Genomic DNA, 16,671 nt, shown 5'->3' with positions numbered 1-16,671 from the left:
ATAACAAGCTTTGTGGTTTTGCTTCTGTGAACAAGCTTGATTGCCTCAACTGCACAGCATGCGCTTAATCTCACATAAGCAGAAGGTCTGTAGACAGAAAGTCCGTCAGGATGTCTGCTTGTCTTTGACTGGGTAAAGGGGGGAAGTACACAGCCTTGTGAGTGCTGTATTTATACACAGTCCCTGACTGATGTAATTCAGGGCCATAAACCCTTGGAGATATCAGTATGGACCTAACCAGTATACATGGACCTAGCTATTATGTAATAAATTTTGCTTCAAGTTTAGCTTAAAAACCGTGGTAGTGGTCTTATTCTCACCTGGTAGTATTACTAGTCCCTCTGCTAGGGACCATACAGAAGAAAAAAATGGTGTCTGGACCTTCTGTTGATTGATCTATAGTCTTATTTTACAATTCAATCCTAGTTTTTATACTATTCTTTAATTGGAAACCAACACATCTGAACCTAATCCCAGCTAATGCATGAAGATAGGATATTCTTGAACTATATAAATTGGGTTGTTTGTGGCTTCTTGAAACTCAATGTTTATTTTCTTTTGTACTTTCTTGTTACATAGAAATGTCTTTTGAAATTCTGCAATTGTTTCATTGTACCCAGTGGGTGCAAGGGGAGCAGACTCTGCCTGTACAAAGAGTGTGGCTTGTCAAGGGGTTAGTGTGGTGGCCAGGATGGGGGTGGTAATAACAAACTGAGAGGATACATGAGGGAACATAATTAAAGCCACAAAGGGGGTTCTTCTTTTCATTTGAATGCATTGTGGGACAAACACTGGACATCTAAATTACTAGAATTAAATGCTCTTCTCAGACCCTAGGGAATCGTCAGATAAGCCTTGAGCCATTCTGCAAAAGATGGACAAAGCCTGACATGAGAAAGCCCAGAAACTAGGGAACAAAACATATTCTAAACATGGTTTTTAAAATAACATTGAGCTTTGTATCAGTGTGGTAGGTTAAATGGACACTGAAGAATGAAACTCATTAGGAGAGAAGGTTCACGTTGCAACATCACAAGAAGTTGGTTTGTAGAGGAGAACAAAAAGAAAACAGAGAAAGCATTCGGCAGAATTTTAGAGCTTGAACCTTCCTGGAATTACAGAGCAGAACCCAGCAATCTCCGAGCAAAAAGGCAGAATGATGTAACTAATGCTTTTTAATATCAGCCTGATATTAGTGCATTTGGAGCTGAAGGAGTCTAACCATTAGGAAAATATTGGGTTTTTTAATAATATTCAAAATATGAAATAATGTTTTCCTATATGGACTAAGGTGATGGCTATGATGAACAACAGAAGAACACTGAAGAAGGAAGTCACCAGGACAACGTGACTAAGAAAAGGAGGATGGACATCAATGGCTTCAAATCACAAACTAATGCTGACTCCCCAGTAACTATTTAAACTTTTATTTAAAAAGAAAAAAAAACAGTAAAATTTGGAAGTCATTACCAAATCTGAGTGTTTACATCAGGTACCACAACACATATCTGAAAGTTATTCTATGAGAGAGATTTAGCCCAAAACATCCCCCGTGTCACCATGTCTGATACTGTCTTATTGGTGTATAAGCAGTTCTATGGTTTGGTTTTAGATTTTTGGTTTGTTTTGGGTTTTTTGTTGTTGTTGTTGTTGGTTGGTTGGTTGGTTTTTGGTTTTTGGAGTTTTTTTTTTGTTTTTTGTTTTTTGTTTTTTTGTTTTTTTCATTTTTTTGATACAAGGCCTCACTACGAAGCCCTGTTCTGAACTCATTGTGTAAACCAGGATGGCCTTGAACTCACCACACACAGGCTTAAATAGTCATTTAAGAGAGAGAGAGAGAGAGAGAGACATGGTGGCGGTGAAGAATGGGAGGATACACAGAGTCTATTGCAACCACTTAAAGTCTTAGTGATGTCTGGGACCAGGCTGCCATCAAGGGCCATGACTGGGTCCTTGGCTTGACATCTGTGTTCCCACCAAGGACCACTCAGATGTCTGTAGTCTGGGCTGCCACCTGAGATCATGTTGGTGTCCAGGGGCCATGCTGACCCCAGGGGCCAAACTGATGTGAGTGGCCTGTGCTTCCAACAGAGGCCATGGCCCAGGCTGCCTCTGAGACCCATGTCTGTGTCCATGGTCCTGCTGCAGCTAGGATCTATGTTGATATCTATGATTCGTATTTCCACCCAAGGCCATGTGGTTACTCCTTGTCTGGACTGTTGCCTGGGGCCACATTGATGTCTGAGCACTGTGCTGAGCTAGCACTACTAGTGGTATAGGCAAGGAAGAGCTGGTCCACCCCAACATCTATCCCATCTATGAACTGCTGGAGCACATGAAAGGGCTGAACCTGGAGATCTAAAGTTGAAAGATCTCACGACTCAGGGAAACCACAGGATATCCAAGAAAGCAAGCAGACTGAATAAGCCACGGAGACCAAGCCATGAGACAACATTCCAACTTGGCATCAGCTTCAGTTCCTGCCTCTGGATTCCTGCCTTGAGTTTCTGGCCTGACTTTTCTCGTCTACTTCAACCTTAAAAAATAATAACAGTGGAAAAACTAAAGAGATGGCTCAGCTTTTGGCCAGAAGTTCACAGCACCCACCTGAGCTGCACATTTTTAAATTTGCAGTCATACTCACACCCATACCTATATGTGTGTAAAAGCATTAAAAGCTAAGAGCCATGTGTTAGAGAGAGCTTGTGGCGTCAGTCTTCCTGAGTCGGGATCACCTTGCTTACCACAATAGTTTCCAGATTCATCCATCTTTCTGAAATGTTCACATTTTCTTTGACAGTATATAAATTCTATTGTGTAAATACATCACACGTTTACTGTCCAGTCATTCACTGATGGACATCCAGGCTGGTTCTACTTCCCTGTTATTCTGAACGGAACAGCAAGACACATGGATACGCACGTGTAATAGTTTGTATATCCTTGGACCAGGGAGTGGCACCATCTGAAGGTGTGGCCTTGTTGGAATTAGTTGTGACCTGGTTGGAATGGGTGTGTCACTGTGGGTGTGGGTATAAGATCCTCACCCTAGTTGCCTGGAAGTCGGTCTTCCACTAGCAGCCTTTAGATGAAAACGTAGAACTCTCAGCTCCTCCTGCGCCATGCCTGCCTGGATACTGCCATGCTCCCACCTTGATGATAATGGACTAAACCTCTGAATCTGCAAGCCAGCCCCAATTAAATGTTGTTTTTCATAAGACTTGCCTTGGTCATGGTGTCTGTTCACAACAGTAAAACCCTAACTAAGACAGCAAGTATTTAAGGTGGGTTTCTCACTGGTAAGTTTGCAAAATGGTCCATAAATTATGAACTAGAGTCACTAGCAAATAGAGAAATAACAGACTCTACCAAGGCTGACCCAGAAGCTGTTTACCACCACTGGGTTTTGAATGTCGTCCTTTGGCATAAAAGTTTAATGCATTTTTAGTGACTGAGGAACACATTTTGTTGGGCAGGTGACCTTTTGGTTTGGATGTATAGTAAAAACACAGGTAAAACTTGAGCTGTCAAAAGTGACTGTTCCAATGACTACAGGTCAAGGCTCCACCCACTTTGTCCCAACTCTTTTTGTCCAGCTTCAGATGATACCAGAGGGACTCAGTGCTCCACTTCCCACTGTGGACATCAGAAACATCAGAAATGACCATCTTCCTCCTCTGCCCCAGCAGCCTGCACACAAGCTGTGTGATCTGCTCTTATTGAGAACCAGGATCCTAGAAAGAGGGACTCTTGGTGGATGGAACTGTATGGAAGACGTGGAACTATCAGGAGACAGTAATAGTGGTGGTGTCCCTGACCTGGAAGTGGCAGGTCTAACTGTAGTTCAGCTATGTAGTATCTTAAAGTTCTGACTCTTGAGGACCTCAAAGCAGCTCAGGCAATGTGAAAGATGCTATCCCCACTCATCAGAATCTGCATCTTTGAATGAAGTCTTTGCTCAAAACAGGAGGCTGCCTGTGCTAATGGCATCCACAAAGACCAGACAACAGGCAACCCTCTGAGCATCCCCCTAAGCCCAACACAAGCAGGATCCAGCCCATAAATGCCCAGTGTTGTTCAACTCCAGCAAGATGGGTCTCTAAGACATGGGTACCACAGTTTCCCTCTTCAAGACTAACTGCAAAGGCCACAGTGAGAGATGTTTATGTACTTCTTCAGTCTCCTTGCTACCCCCCCCCCCATCTCCTCTCTCTACTCTCCAAGACACCCAGATAAGCTTCTTATATCCAAAGTTTTTCCTCTGGTAGAAATGGAGCTCAGTAAGTTATCTTTGGCAAAATAGAACCATACAGGGGTATTAATCCAGCAACATGGCTACTCTAGCTGGAATACAAACCCAACCTTTAACCCCAAACAATGAAGGTAAAGTTAGTTTGTAAAAGGAAGCACCCATGTTTGAAAGTGCTGTCTAATTGAGTGGCAGACAAAGTGATGAATCAGAGAAAGATTTGACAGAATAACATACAGTTAACTCTCACAAGAACAGAGAGGGAAGAGAGGTGACAAGAGAGAGCAGCTCAGAGGAGAGAGGGCAGTTTTACTGGGACAATTGTACAGTTGCAGAAAAATAGCAAGCTAGACACAGGTGAAGACAGAATGAGCCAGAGAATGAGGAGGAGCCACAAGATTAGAACAGACTGCCAGAGTTAGTATAAGGCCAAGCAGAACAATTCCGTCCAAAGCTGAAAGAAGCCAGATTGAATCAGTCAGCATGGGAAGGAGTTTTGAGTAAGAACAGCTAAGTTGACCAGTCAGCCAGAGTTCAGAAAGAACCAGAAAAGGTGAGCTTAGTCAGCAGCAAGTCTCAGAGGCTGAAAACCTTCTAGGCCTAGATAAGATTGTACAGAGGCTATAAGCTTAGGCCTAGGTTAGCAAGACAGAGACAGCAATTACATCAGGAGACTAAAAGTTACTTTTACATTGAACTTTACTAGAAAGACACTGGTGGATCAGATGTTGGGAGTATCAAGAGCTCAGGGAAAACAGGCAACTCATATACACTCAGAAAGGTAAGCAGGCTTACCTTTAGATAATGGAAGAACAATGTCCCTCACAGAAAATCATCTGAGAGAAGTGTCCACTGACAAAGTTCTCACATTATGGGTACAATTGGAACAGAGAAAATTATCCATTTGGCTTCCAAAGTGATGGCAGATGCCATACCCCATACAGACCATGCTCTGGGGAACACTAGTAGTGTCAGCTGAGAGCTGTTATGAAGAAGGGATGGACTCTTGCAGGGAAAAAAAGGTAAAGAAAAATAGCACATAACCACTCCAAGCAGAAAATAATTTAATTAGTGACTTTGTATCTAGGTATGGATATTGAAGAAATATTCACTGGCCCTTGTTAAAGCAGAGAATGGCTAGCTATATACAAGGCATCACAATGGGTATAGGTGTGCAAGGCCAGGGATTAGGGTAGGGCTGTGTCAGCAGAAGGAGTGCTCAGAGGCGGAGAGATTCTGGCTAAATTGCCCTAATTTTAATCTTGTCAAACACTGGCCTCAATGACCAGACATCTCCTGAGGAATGGCAGGGATGGGGAATGAGATCGAAAGGGACTTGAGGTGTCAATATCAAGGGAATAAATAGCTTAGCTGGGCTTCTTGCAAAAACTGGATTTTACCAGAGAAAACAGATGGGCACCTCGGAAAAAGCTTTGGAAGCCTGACCAAGAACCTTTGCCGCCATGAAGAGGGCAATGAAACCTTCTAACTGTTTTATGCTGATGCCAACCAAGTGATTCTCACATTCTTTATCCTGTGCTTAACAAGATATCTTAGAATTAAGGCTTCAAGGGAATAAGAATGCTGTGTTCTTTCTCAATATGATACATATTTATTTATTTTTATTATCTTTTTGTAAGCCGACACTTCTTCAGTCAATTTCTCTGCCTTTGTAAGTCCTTCCATGATCTGTTTTCTCCACTTGTAGAATAGTTCACCTTTCACTTTTATTTGATCACCTTCTTTTATCTTACTTATCAAACAGACTTTCCGTTTTCTTGAGTTTCTCTAATCCTTCAGGATAATCAGAACCTAAGAGCTTTGCTCAAAGAAACTAATTTGCATTCTCAGGTTACCTACTACTTCTTGGTACCATGTCTTACACGTGCCAGGGAAGCATTGTAGCACTGAGCTATACCTCCAGGCCCTCCTGCTTCTTAGGGATTCCCTTACTAAGTAGAAGGTCCAATGGGATATTCTTCATCCTTTATCAGTTACTTGTTACAGTTGCTTTCTGAAATAGGCATTATTGCCAACTCCAATTCAGAGATGCTGTACACAAACATTCCAAAGCTTTAATAATTAATTTGTAGCCACCCAGGCAGTATGTGGGAAGGATGGGATCTGGATCTTGTCCAACTCTAAAAACCCATTACCTAAGAAAATAGTCCATGAGGTTGAGGGGTGGGGGTTCAACTCAGCTAAAACTAGAACAGAACTTTCCCACATCACTGGCATTCCCACCCTGGAAAACAGCTTAGTCATCATCTGTCTGACTAATGGGGCTCCCTCACCCCATTACTGCACAGAGGATTGTCTTCTATGTCCTGGAAAATCATTGTCAAGGAGCTTTTTCTTCCTGTCACAAAATATGAGTACCAGGTTCCATATATATATATTAAAACTGTTAGCTACTATTAGTTAACTTAAGAACAGTCCCTGGGGATGTAGCTCAGTGGTAGAGCACTTGTCTAGCAGGCACAAGGCCTTAGGTTTAAGACCCTGGCACACCAAAACAAACAACCAAGTTCTCAATTAGTGGGATTGTCTATTTGAAAGTCAAAGGGGAGCCACTTGAATTCCACATAAGGAACCCCACGTACACTGTTAACTATATAGAACTGCGAGAGTTAAGCCAGTCCAGTCCATTCAGAAACGAAGAGAGGGTCTGAGTAGCTAAATGAATGCTCAATGCCACCAAACATGAACAAGCCAAAATCCAAGTCTTCATAGACCAAATCCACCTCAATATATGCAGCTCACCGAGCTCTCACACATGACATTATCAAAAACTTGGGGGCAGCAGGGCTGTCGAGATAGCTCAGCGGGTAAGAGCACTGACTGCTCTTCTGAAGGTCCTGAGTTCAAATCCCAGCAACCACACGATGGCTCACAACCATCTGTAATGAGATCTAAAGCCCTCTTCGAAAAAAACAAAAAAGGCACCTGGGAGGCAGAGGCAGGCAGATCTCTGAGTTCGAGGCCAGCCTGGTCTACAGAGTGAGTTCCAGGACAGCCAAGGCTACACAGAGAAACCCTATCTTGAAAAAACCAAAAAATAAAAATAAAAAGAACTTTGGGGGTTTCTGTTCTATGTCTGAAGTGTGTGGATGTTATGACAGCTGAACAGCAAGCATTTGATCTAACAAGTCAGTCTTGAAAATCTACTAAAAATAGTTTCCATAAACATAGCTCTTAACACGTAGTCACTTAGACTCTATTGTCTGAGGTACAATTTCCTAATAAATCACTCACTGTCCCAGAACCCTCACTTTGAGCAGACACTCTTCTCTCTCTCGATGGGGGTTACTTTTGAGCTGTCAGGGTGCAGAGATCAAAGAAGGATTAGTTGACACATCTTTTACACATCCAGTTACTGGGCTTTGGGGAATGATCCACATTGTATAAAATTTGCATCTGGGTGGCTACAGACATTTTCATCATTTAAAATTCATTTCAGGCAGCCATTCAAAGATGATGAAGCAAAGTGATATATTGTTTTCTTCCTTTGAACAAGGAAACACCATGCAGATCCAGTTAAAAGCCAAGCCAAGCAAAAATAAATTGCAATACTCAAAGGATGTCTTATATTATGGAAGAAAACATTGTCATACAGTGCACAGAACCCCAGGCTGGGGCCATCTAAGCCCTCAGATGTATACCAGCCCAGAGTGGGTATGCTGGGAGACCATGCAAAGGACTGGCAGAGGCCTGGGAAGATCCCAGAAGTCTTAATGTTTATGTTTAAGAAGAAAAGCACAATACTCTAAAATGTCCCCAAGATTTCCTTTTATCCTATATGGTAAGGAGATAGATTCAAAAACAAACATGTCTGAAAGGAGTCTTTAACCAACATTCCCCAAGATAAATAGACACACGGCACCATGCAGGCCCACGCTGTAAAGCATCAAACCAACCAGAAGTTGAAGGAACAACGAAGAAAGCTAGCCTGGAGCTTAGGTAGATAAACAGGTAGACAGACAGACAGATGACAGACAGACAGACAAATGTATCCAAATGTGTGTATTGGGATGGTTCCTACTCGTCTTGATCAAGGGTGCTTTTAGCAATGCTTCCTCCTGGAGGAACACCCAGAGGGGACACCCAGAGGGGAACACCCTCTGTTGGCCTTGTTTTCCCACCTGTCAGCTGGCAGAACACAGTGGTCTAGGCAACACACAAGACTACCTCTTTTAGCACATGGCTAATGACTATGGTAATGTTGTAGCATCCTGGCCATTCTCAGTCTCAACGTAGGAACTGCGACTCTGCAGAGAGTGCTTCTTCTTGTCTTTCCTCTCCTCCTCCTCCAGAGAAAGAAGAAGGAGATCAGTTGTGATGGTGGGGCACGTTCTCTGAGGGAGTCATCACTGCTGGACTCCATCTCTTTTATTTTGTTGTCTTTGTTGTTGTTGCTGCTGCTGCTGCTGTTATTGTTGGGAGGGGCAGAAGAAGCAAGCTTGAGAAGAATAGATTAGGTGGACTGATTTCAGAGCACTCTAGTTATAGATGTGATGGCTTTCTGCCTTGTCCCTGGCTTTGCAGTAGTTTGGGAAAGGATGTAGCTGAACACATGTTTGGGACTGTTTGGTTTGAATGTGGAAGCTATAACAGCATGGAAGTCACTTTCCAAATGCTGCAAAATACCAAAGTGAAACACTGAAAATAAAATAAACGTTATCAATACAACTACCAAGCAAACGCTCTTAGGCAAAGTTAACAAAAACAAAAACCCTTCACAGGGAAATTATCATTTGATGTGTCAAGTTTTATGAACAGAGCAAGGGAAGATTTATAGATTTATATCACTAATGTATATCATGTATGTTTCTGTGCGAGACATTGATAAGAAGTGATGAGATGGGTCAGTGGATGAATCACCTAAACAACAGGAATGACTTCTACATTATTATAAAGATGCATGAGAGATGGCATTTTCCATCCTTCTCTACCACTCCTTAAGCAGTGAGGTGGAAGGTCTAATAGGACTGCTCCTTTGGGACATTCTACCTAGCAGAGTACTTTGACGTCCACCTCCATTTGTCCCTTAACAAGATCATTGTCCTTCCTGACTCCTGCACACAATAATCAAGGGCATCCTGTGACTGTGTATAAGCATTCTCTTCTAGGACTGGGCACTATTAGCTGATACCTGGGTCATTTAAGCTCTTATCATGGGCATAGAGGTAAATAATGGCACCATCAGGGGGAGCTTTCAATGACACAGAGGTGGTGAGTGGTACCAATAGTAACAGGGCAAGGGCTGGGTGTCCTTATTAAAACATCTTTGAAGGGAGGAGAGTTTGTTCCTCTGCTGACACAAAGGTTATTGAGCATGTGCAGGCCCCGCATCCTCATCCTTGTCCATGTCTGCCCAAGTGTCCTGTCCAAGGTCCCCTGGAGCCCTTATCGTGAGTAAGAAGTCTAGTGGATTGGACTATTGGCTGGGTCTCCTCAGATGATGGAAGAGGGAGGATATCTGGAGCGCATCTGCTTCCTGGTGCGCATTGTTAATTCTGCTTTCTCAGTTTCACCTTCCTTTTGTACCATTTAGGGTCACAAGAAGTCTGGTAAAAAAAAAAAATGTATGGCAGACTTGAAAGAAATTGTCTATGTGACACCCAAAGCTATGTGCACTCTTTACAAAAATGTTACTGTTGCTATAGCGACCAAGTCCTACCACCAGACACTTCCCGGTGTCTTTACTTCACTGCTCCATTGCCTACAGAGATGTTTTGAGTAACCATGATGCCACCACATGCCTAATGAGAGGTGGGTCCTCGGGAGAAGTCCCTACGTGACTGAGGCCATGTCTATGAAGAGCAGCAGTAAGACGCGAGTCATTTTCTCTTTTTGGCTCCTCATTCAGGAGGTTGGCAGCTATGAAATGCCACACACTCCAGCACTGATATGATACTCAGTAGCTATTAGATCACCCTTTTGAGCAGATATCTGCAGAAGGTCCTAGAAAAGTGTACTATCGTGTAGTGGTGCTATATAGACAAATAGATAATAATTCTATAGAATTTCTGATTTGATTCAAATAATTTTTAGGAAGAAAGTTTTTAGAGATGGTCATAGTTGCTAGAAAGATGTAATAAATTTAGAATCAAGAATAGAATGTACCCACTCCTCAGAATGGTAAGTAAAGGCTGCATAATGAGAACTACAATGAGCTTTCATAATCACACTAAAAAGAGTAATAGACTTGGGAAAATTTTATGTTCCAGGAAAAACATGTAAGTACAAGAATAAAGCCACAGGTGTGCACTATGATAAGGCAAGGCCATATAATAACTGTCGTTTTGAATTTTTAATGAGTATATTATAATGAAACACTGCTTTGAACTTAATATCTACCTCCTTCTGTAACTCCCATTTTATGTAACATTTTATCTCTGAGGTAATTTTCTAAAGAACTTTTTGTCTAAGTAAGTATAAAAAGGCCAGGGAAAAGAAATAATGTGGTTGGTTGAGTGGTTTGACTTGGGAAACTTTGCCCCATGCATCCAAATGTATATGTCTGCTTGTCTATATGTTTGTGTGTAAGTATACGTGTATGTATGTAAGCATGCATGAATACTTGTAAAGTTGACTGTGACAGATGATCGGGCCCGGCCAGAGCGGGGTGTACAAATGTTTGAATGTATATGTGTCTGTGCACATTTGCCTGTATAATGCATCTTAATTCTTTTCCTTTCCTCCCTCTCTGGTTCACAAAGAGTTAAACAGCCTAACCAGAGAGGCTCTGGCTGATTCACCAGAGAAAGGAGCAGCACAATAAATCCTTTCACTTCATCCCCTGCTGCTGAACAACAAGTGTTCATTACCAGATATTAGCGCTTATTACAGCACAAGTATAAAAGGGTTTAGCTCTTAATGAAGCACAGCACAAGTAATAAAGAGTTAAGTTTCCCTAGCACTTATTTAAGCACAAAGAGTTATATAAAGCACAGAGATATAATGTTTAATAAAGCACAGAGTTAAAGAGAAAAGAAGCCAGCGTTTTTTAACTGTAGAATAGACAAGAGAGTTTTTAGAATCTTTTAGAAGTTATCATCAAGCATTCAGTATAGTGAGAGAGCTAGAAGACCAGAGGCCATCAGTCTTTAAAACTACTCTGCAGACCATCAATCCCCAGCAATGTATGACACTGTGTCCCACTTCAAGGCCCATTCCAGGCCTGGCAGGTTCCCGGCAACCACTGTCCTACTTTTTCTCATTATTTTCAATTTGAGGCTCCCTGAATCCAAGAACATGGAACCTGATGACATAAATGGCCACCTGGACTCTTAGCATCCCCAATATTATAAGGAAAGCAACAGTAGCTGAGCTTCCAAGAGCTGACATACCATATTCAACGTTATATTCAATCAAAGTCAGAGACAGCTTTGTCTGAGTCTGAAGCCGGAGCTTCCAGTGGTGTTTACAGAGCTAAGCCCCTCAGAGGGCTACATTTTTTCGTAAGTTCTTATGACCTTGTTTCCATATGATTTTGACTGACCCAAAGTTCCCCAGGACCATCACTAATCCTTTCTGCAAGATGTCTTCTCTTCAAGGCGCAATCAACAACAGCATGTGACATCCATCAAGTCTTGTAAAAAATAGGAAATGAAAGATTTGCAAAAAGATGAAAAGCGGTCCATAGAACTAAAGCAACAGTTGGCCAGCAAGCCTTGAAAAAGACAGAATTCAGGCAAAACCAGAAAATTCGTAAGTAAGAGCCAATGGACAGGACTCTGAGCCTTGGCCTCTGGAATGAACTAGCTTCAACTACTTTCAGTTCTGATGTCACTCTCCTTCAAGCTTTACATCCCAGTGAGAGTACCACTGACACCTTTTGGATGCCCTGTCCAACCCTTACCCTGGGGCAGGCCTGGGGTGCCTGCAGCATGGGGTGGGGCCTCTGATTGACAGGTCACCAAGACTGCTTTCCAAAAAGAAAACAGGGATAAAACCCAAGAGGCAAATCGAGATGTCTGTTGTAGTAGCTTCCATGTGTCCATGATCTAAGAAAGCAGATTTATACTACCAAAAACATTCACAGGAATGCACTGCAGAGACAGTTCTTAAAGAACAGGCGTGTATACAGCCTTGTCTCACAAATGGCCACTTTTAAAGGAAAAAGGAACAAAGAAGTTTCAACGAAAAGCTCTCACAAGACATCTAGTATTGTCTGAAACTACTCTTCACTGCTCTGGGATTTTGGTGTGTATAAACATGCGATCGGGCAGGAAGGAATCTTGGATTTATAATACATAAAATGTAAACTCACGTTAAATTTTAAGATGCAATTCAAACAAAACGGCAAAACCAATGTCCCTCAAACGGCTTGCATAAGCTTAACGTGACAGGGGATCCAGAAACAGAAGGACCGCCAATCTACACACCTGGAGAGCAACCCCGGCAAATGTCCAGGAGTCGCTGGGCTGTTGTATATAGTGATAATTCAATCGGCCCACCAGCTTACCACATCAATCCACTGGAGCCTGGTTAATGGTGAGGCTGGGTCATTATTTTGTTCAAAAAAAAATTGTCTGTTCACCAATCTCTACTCTTTTCTAATTATTAGCCCATGATAATTAGAGTAAGTGCTACTGGACGTGGAGCTGAAAACCCAGAAGCAAAGGAAGGCCTTAAAAATTCTAGGCAAGAGCCAGTTATGAAATGGTCACCCAGATGGTTTATAACAAGTGGATTCTCCACTTCTGAGAGAAGCTTAGAACCATAGGTGCAAATTAGAAACACTGACAAGGAGGGTTCATCCCTGTGGAGCTCCTCATGGGGAACCCTTTGAAGGGCGTTAGACTCACGTAGAGCTGTAAGTTCTTAGACATAGCGCTAGTGTAAAAGCTCTATATCCATTTTACTTGCTTATGCGCCCTGGTGTTGCACATATTGCTGTATACAGAGGAAACATACCTGCTAGGCTCTTGGATGTCTGTACTAAATACATGAAATCTCCTGATTCTGTGAGAATATCCATTTGGGTTTTATTTCTACTACCACATTCGCCTGTAAAATGACGGAACCTCATTGTCAAATGGTATGGAAAACCACGTAAATTGACTTCACAGCTCATACTAGGACTCAGATAGCCACTCTGGTTGTAAGCTATGTAATGTATAAGGATAAACACATTAATAAAATCAACAGCTATGTAATGTATAAGGATAAACACGTTAATAAAATCAACAGCTATGTAATGTATAAGGATAAACACATTAATAAAATCAACAGCTATGTAATGTATAAGGATAAACACGTTAATAAAATCAACAGCTATGTAATGTATAAGGATAAACACGTTAATAAAATCAATAGCTAATTACTTTCTAGCAATTCTTCTAAGTAAAGGCACATATAGGGAACTGTTGTTTCTTAATTAAAATAGTTCTGAAGGCTTGAGAGAAGGTTTTTTTTTCCTAAAAAGATAAACAACAAAGGCAGATATTTTATGAATTGGCTTCCTAAATTAATTCTAAATATTATTCTAAACTATAAGGCTGTGTTAGGTGGAGAATTATAGCATCTAAGAAACAGGGACAGAAAACATAATTGAAAAGAAATACTTTCTTAAAAATAAATGCTTCCCTGTGTGATATAAAAGCAGGAATTTGTAATAATGTGTAATTTTCATGTTGTTTCTAAGAGAATCTCCACAGAACATTTTACTAGCATGTTATGGACTAACTGGGTGTCATCCATAGTATAACAATGGCATTTATTTTTTTAAAGACTTTCTGTGAATATACATTTTTTATTAATTTTTTTTCAAACAGTATATTCTGATGGTAGTTTCCCTCCCCCTCGTCTCCTCTCAGATCCTCCACAACACCTGATACATCCAACCTTATGATTTCTTTCTCTCTTTAGAAACCAAACAGGCCAATAGTAACAAATTAATTAATTTAAAAAACAGAATTAAAAGTAACATTTCTGCAGGAGATTACCTCACCCATTTCATTTTGGTTGACTTTCAGCCCCACCCCCTCGGGTTCTTGACTTCATTTCCCTGCAGTCCCTTAATCCCTCAGGTATCCCTCCTTCTCCTCCACTCCACCCCCAAAGCTCTTTTTTTTTCCAGTCTCAAATGAGAACTATTTTGGTAATCACTGGTAGATTTATAAGTAACTCTTCTTATATAAGGACTATGGGAAGAAGCATGGACAAATAGTACTAGGAATATTTTCAGAGAATAGCTCTCATGTCATCCTTGAAGAAAAGACCATCTTGAATATATTCATTCCAATACCTGATTCTGACTGGATGATATGGTGGTATGAGTAAGAATCACCCCCACGAAAAGCACCGGGGTAGCTAGGGCGCAGGGTCGGCTGACACTCGCCAGCTACCCACAACACCCGCCACAGGATCTTAAGACTTCTGGAGAGTGGAACACAGCTTCTGCTCCAATCCAATTGCGCGCGGGACCTGAGACTGCATTAGTTAGGGAAGCAGAAAACCGGCCTGAGTAGGACCACAGGCCTCTTCCGGCTGGACCAGCACCGGGGTACTGCCAGCTACCCACGACCCCCACCACAGGATTTTGAGACTGCTGGTGAGTGGAACACAGCTTCTGCTCCAATCTTTAAACAGTGACAACGACAACAACTAACCCCAGAGATTACCAGATGGCGAAAGGTAAACGTAATAATCTTACTAACAGAAACCAAGACCACTCACCATCATCAGAACCCAGCACTCCCACTTCGCCCAGTCCAGGGCACCCCAACACACCGGAAAAGCTAGACACGGATCTAAAAGCATATCTCCTGATGATGGTAGAGGACTTAAAGAAGGACTTTAACAACACACTTAAAGAAATACAAAGGAACACTGGTAAACAGGTAGAAGACATTAAAGAGGAAGCACAAAAATCCCTTAAAGAATTGCAGGAGAACACTGCTAAAGAGTTACAAATCCTTAAAGAAAAACAGGATAACCTAATCAAACAGGTAGAAGTCCTTAATGAAAAACAGGAAAACACATCCAAACAGATGATGGAAATGAACAAAACCATACTAGACCTAAAAAGGGAAGTAGACACAATAAAGAAAACCCAAAATGAGGCAACACTGGAGATAGAAACCCTAGGAAAGAAATCTGGAACCATAGATACCAGCATCAGCAACAGAATACAAGAGATGGAAGAAAGAATCTCAGGTGCAGAAGATTCCATAGAGAACATCGGCACAACAATCAAGGAAAATGTAAAATGCAAAAAGATCCTAACTCAAAACATCCAAGAAATACAGGACACAATGAGAAGACCAAACCTACGGATAATAGGAGTGGATGAGAATGAAGATTTTCAACTCAAAGGACCAGCAAACATCTTCAACAAAATTATAGAAGAAAACTTCCCAAATCTAAAGAAAGAGATGCCCATGAACATACAAGAAGCCTACAGAACTCCAAATAGACTGGACCAGAAAAGAAATACCTCCCAACACATAATAATCAGAACAACAGATGCTCTAGATAAAGATAGAATACTAAAAGCAGTAAGAGAAAAAGGCCAAGTAACATATAAAGGCAAGCCTATCAGAATTACACCAGATTTTTCACCAGAGACTATGAAAGCCAGAAGATCCTGGACGGATGTTATACAGACACTAAAAGAACACAAATTCCAGCCCAGGCTACTATACCCAGCCAAACTCTCAATTAACATAGATGGAGAAACCAAAGTATTCCACGACAAAACCAAATTCACACATTATCTCTCCACGAATCCAGCCCTTCAAAGGATAATAACAGAAAAAAACCAATACAAGGACAGGAACCATGCCCTAGAAACAACAAGAAGGTAATCCCTCAACAAACCTAAGACAGCCACAAGAACAGAATGCCAACTTTAACAACAAAAATAACAGGAAACAACAATTACTTTTCCTTAATATCTCTTAATATCAATGGACTCAACTCCCCGATAAAAAGACATAGACTAACAAACTGGCTACACAAACAAGACCCAACATTTTGCTGCTTACAGGAAACTCATCTCAGAGAAAAAGATAGACACTACCTCAGAATGAAAGGCTGGAAAACAATTTTCCAAGCAAATGGTATGAAGAAACAAGCTGGAGTAGCCATTCTAATATCTGATAAGATTGACTTCCAACCCAAAGTCATTAAAAAAGACAGGGAGGGACACTTCATACTCATCAAAGGTAAAATCCTCCAAGAGGAACTATCAATCCTGAATATCTATGCTCCAAATACAAAGGCAGCCACATTCATTAAAGAAACTTTAGTAAATCTCAAAGCACACATTGCACCTCATACAATAATAGTGGGAGACTTCAACACACCACTTTCACCAATGGACAGATCATGGAAACAGAAACTAAACAGGGACACAGAGAAACTAAGAGAAATTATGAATCAAATGGATCTGGCAGATATCTACAGAACAT

The sequence above is a fragment of the Mus caroli genome, unplaced genomic scaffold, assembly GCF_978045245.1.
Source record: "Mus caroli unplaced genomic scaffold, Mus_caroli_1 scaffold_16, whole genome shotgun sequence".
NCBI lineage: Eukaryota > Metazoa > Chordata > Mammalia > Rodentia > Muridae > Mus > Mus caroli.
This window is presented reverse-complemented; position numbering follows the sequence as displayed.